We start from the raw sequence: 5,265 nt of genomic DNA on the forward strand, positions 1-5,265 counted from the left end.
AATTAATCTGTTTCTAACTTTTTAAAAAGGAGACCCTATGCATTTCTTTTTTTTAATGTATTTATTTATCCTAACTGGTTTGGCTCAGTGGATTGAGCATTGGCCTGCAGACTGAAGGGTCCTGGTTTTGATTCAGGTCAAGGGCACAATAAAATTAATATATATATTTTAGTTTTCAAATTTATTTTTTAATAAATATATTTTTATTTTTTAATTTTTTAAAATATATTTTTATTGATTTCAGAGAGGAAGATAGAGGGAGAGAGAGATAGAAACATCAGTGATGAGAGAAAATCATTGATTGGCTGCCTCCTGCACATCCCCTCCTAGGAATTGAGCCCGCAACCCAGCTATGTGCCCTGAGCAGGAATGGAACTGTGACCTCCTGGTTCATAGGTCGACTGAGCCACAACGGCTGAGCAATGTTTCTAATTATTAACAGCAATAATGAAATAGCATGCCACACTTTATTATATAAGTGTTATATAAAGAATTTACATTATATAAAGAAATTAGCATACCTTTATGTTCTTTTACCCCACCAACTTTCCAATTTTTTCCCACAAATTGGGATGCCAAGTCACTATTATAGTTGATTGTTTATATTCTGTATGTCACATGTGGAAAATTAGTTTATCTTCCATATTGCTGCACACTTAAAAAATATTTTTGATTAATGCTATATTTAGCTAGTTTTGATTTTCAGCTCTAGTTCTTTTATGTCATGGATTTGACATTCATGTAATTTTAAGTTTGATGAATCACTTGTTCAGTAAAAGTGTATCTGAAACTTTTGTTTTTTTGTAGAAGCATAGCTGGTTCAGCAAAGCAACATAACGTTCATTTGGTTATTTGTTTTATTTCCCTCCCTAGCATGGACTTGGACAGTGAAATGTACTTATTGAGGCTCCTAAAACATTAGCCAAAGATGCAAAGAAGCAAAGACTGTGAGAAATACTGTTTCACAGTATTAAAACCACAGAATCACTGTCTGAGAAACCACAGAAGCAGCAGAACTCACAGTGAGTGGCCTTTAGTGCCTGTAGCTGTTGGTAGCCATGGCACAAACTGTGTCCAGTGTTGAGCCCCAACCTGTCTCCTGCCTGTTTTATAATCCCAGTTTTTCAGCACCCCCAGTGTTCTATGAGCAACCTAATATCTAACTAACTTTACGCTTTGCTTAAATTTTAGTGATGAGTTGGTTTCTGGTGTTTAAAAACCACAGCTTCCTAGACTGCTCCCTGTGCTAAGAGGGTTAAGCTTCCAATATTCAGCTGTTGTTCTGTTTGCTTTAGCCTCTCAGTGAACTACAGTTTTCATGTGCTGCTCCTCTGCTCTAAGAAATAAATATCTAACAAGCACTTTCCCCAGTGGTCTCATAGCCAGTCTTCACCCCTGGTCCCAGGATCTCTAAATCAAAAGCTTTAAGGGGGATTTTTTTCAAGAGCTGCTCTACATGCTTCCTTCTGACATTTATTTTTATTCAGAGAGGTTGCTGGAAGTCAACCTTCACTGAACTGCCTCAATTTCTTTCCATCAGCCTTCTATCTAGAAATTTCTCAAAGATTCTGACATCTCAGCAGAATCCTTCACTAGTGTTTTTTTTGTTGTTGTTGTTTTTCCTCTACACTTTTTATTTCATTGACTGTTTTATTGGTGATCCAGAAAAAGGGCAGTTCATCTTACTGTATCATCATATTTCACTACTTAACCATTTAGGTGTGCTATATACAGTAATGAGTAAAATAAAGGTATATTCCAGCTGCATTAATACCAGTCTGATGTACTTGTTGATGAAAAAAGTTCAAAAGGGTGATGTCCATACTGAAATGGACCCTGGACCTAATCCTTACATTTTAAAGTAGTATATATATTATAACCTTTGAGAATCTGAACAAATACCTCTTGTAGTTTGATCATTATAACCGGCAAACACTTTGTGACTTGCAAAATGCTTTCTTCTTCACTTGACTTCACTCTGACCTTAAGAAATCAATCAATGCTCCCGATATTCCACCCCGAGGACTTTTTAAAATTAAAAAGAGGAAGAGAGAGAGAGAGAGAGAGAGAGAGAGAGAGAGAGAGAGAGAGAGAGAAGTTGTTTTGTTGTTCCACTTATTTATACACTAGAGGCCCGATGCACGAAATTCGTGAAAGGTGCTCAGTCATCGCAGCTGCAGTGGCTTGCCTGGGCCCTTGCAGCTGTGGCAGCTTGCAAGGCCCTCACAGCCCCAGCTTCCAGGGGTCCTCAAACTTTTTAAACAGGGGGCCAGTTCACTGTCCCTCAGACTGTTGGAGGGCCGGACTATAGTTTTAAAAAAACAACTATGAACAAATTCCTATGCGCACTGCGGGCCCGGGACGAGTCGGCTGCTAAGCAGGACAGGCAACGGCACCCAGCGGGCCAGATAAATGTCCTCGGCGGGCCGCATGTGGCCTGCGGGCCGTAGTTTGAAGACGCCTGATCTAGAAGGTCATCTGGAAGGATGTTCGGAAGGTCGTTCGGCTGTTTAATCTAATTATTATAGATTATTATAGATTCATTGGTTGATTCTTATATGTGGCCTGACTGGGGATTGAACCCGCAATATTGGCATATGGGGACAATACTCTAACCTACTGATCTACCCAGCCAGGGCACCCTAAGGACTCTTTAGCCTAACCAATAAGCAGTGAAAACCATGCACTCATTTTTTCTAACAAAATGTTATTTTAGAATTGTCTGTGTGGTATTTATTCTCCCTTGCTGCAGTCTCATATGACTCAGTTTATATCATCACAGGGTTCTTACTATATGGAATAGGCTTTTCATACTCTCCACACATACACACAAAATTTGGGAGATAGAGAAGAACTTATCCATTACCTTAGATCATTTTCATTAATTCAGGATTTAAATTCTCATTTTAATATGAGCTCAACACTTCCTTTTCCTATTAATTTGCTCAATTAGCTTGAGTCATGGACTGGCTCATAAACAGACATGTGCTCTCAAAATTATCCTCTTTCATTTCTTCCTGACCTTATTTATGCTATTAGTTAAAATTTCATTACTAGTAAGCAGGAAGCTTTCAACTTTTATAGCAAAAAACATTTTAAAAGTAAATTCTAAGAGTTTTGCTTGTATAGCAACCTGAAAAAAAAAGAGAGAGAGAGAAAAAGGAAGCAAAGAAGGCAAGCAGGATACAAATAAAATAAGAAGAGCAAAAATCAATATTTCTGCCACCCTAGATGCAAATGCTTTCTCAAAATTTGACAAATGGGTTTCACATGAGTCCCAAAGAGAGGAGAGAGAGAGAGCTTCATGCCCATCCTTGCCACTGACCCACTTTTAGATGTGATTGACAGGCAAGCACTATCCCACATCACTCAGACCTTTACTGGGCATGTGTCTAAACTGCCTTTGTCTAGTCCCTTCCCCCATCAATTAGTAGGGAATAGACTTGGAGAAATATAAATGCAGTTTTTTGGCAAAGCTGTAGAAATGGCATGCCTAAATCAACTGGTCTCCCCTTTCACTCCTTTACTATTAAATAATAACCAGATTATTACAAGGGCATTGGAAGCACCCAGTGAGTGTGTCCCAGCTGACCTGGAGATTCCTCAAATCCCTGTTGTAATTATATAAATTGATCTCCAGTCAGTCAGGATGATCTTCAGTCAGTCACAGCACCCAGAATTGTCCCCAGAAATATTTAAAATGGAGCAGCTAGCCACTGGATGGCACCAAACACTACCTGGACAAGCACAGATTGGGTAACAGGTATGGACCCTGCAGCACTTTAGCTGAACTGGCTCACGCATTTCATTAATGTCTCAATGATGCTAAGCTCCATTTTATTTCTGGACTCCATGCATCAGGATATGGACTTAATACATTATTTTTATTTATTATATGTATTAATTATAATTAATATTTATTACATTTATTAATATGTATATATTATATATTAATGTGTTATATAGTATATAATTGTATAGTATGTTGATTTGTCATAAAATTACATGCTATATAGTAATACATTATACATTATATAATTAAATATAATATATTTTGTTATATTATGTAATATATAATTGCTTTATATTATTATATAATACTAGAGGCCCAGTGCATGAAATTCATGCACAAGGGTGTGTGTCCCTCAGCCTAGCCTGCACCCTCTCCAATCTGGGACCCCTAGAGGGATGTCCAACGGCCCTCTCACAATCCAGGACTGCTGGCTCCCAACTGCTCACATGCCTGCCTTCCTGATTGCCCCTAACCGCTTCTGCCTGCCAGCCTGATCACCCCCTAACCACTCCCCTGACAGCCTGATTGATGCCTAACTGCTCCCCTGCCAGCCTGTTTGCCCCTAACTGCCCTCCCCTGCAGGCCTGGTTCCCCCCAACTGCTCTCCTCTGCAGGCCTGGGTCCCCTGCAACTGCCCTTCCCTGCAGGCCCGGTTGCCCCCAACTTCCCTCCTCTGCCGGCCTGGTCACACCTAACTGCCCTCCCTTGCAGGCTTGATTGCCCCCAACTGCCTTCCCTTGCAGGCCTGGTCCCTCCCAACTGCCCTTCCCTGCTGGCCATCTTGTTGTGGCCATCTTGTGTCCTCATGGGGGCAGCCATCTTATGTGTTGAAGTGATGGTCAACTTGCATATTACTCTTTTTTTTTTTTTTTTCCTGGTGACCCATATTACTCTTTTATTAGATAGGATAGAGGCCTGGTGCATGGATGGGGGCTAGCTGGTTTGCCCTGAAGGGTGTCCAGGATCAGGGTGGGGGTTCCCTTGGGGCGTGGGGCAGCCTGAATGAGGGGCCTGTGGGGGTTTTCAGGCCAGCCACGCCTCCCAGCAACCCAAGCGGAGGCCCTGGTATCTGGGATTTATTTGTCTTCTATAATTGAAACTTTGTAGCCTGGAGCGGAGCCAGGACTCCTGCTTGCTCTATGGCCGCAGCCATTTTTGTTGGGATTTATTTATCTTCTATAATTGAAACTTTGTAGCCTTAAGCGGAGGCCTGGGCCTGCCAAGGTGTGCAGAAAGCTTGGCTTCCTCCATTGCCGGGGGCAACCCAAGCCTCCTTTTCACAGCCATCTTGGTTGGGTTAATTTGCATACTCACTCCTGATTGGCTGGTGGGCGTGGCTTATGAGTGTAGAGGAGTTATGGTTAATTTGCATATTACTCTTTTATTAGAGAGGATATTTTTATATTTTATTAAGTAAGTACCTTTTTAATGAAAAATTCAAATTAAACATAACTAGAGTATCTATTCTCAGG

This window comes from Plecotus auritus, assembly GCF_963455305.1.
Source record: "Plecotus auritus genome assembly, chromosome: 3".
Lineage (NCBI taxonomy): Eukaryota > Metazoa > Chordata > Mammalia > Chiroptera > Vespertilionidae > Plecotus > Plecotus auritus.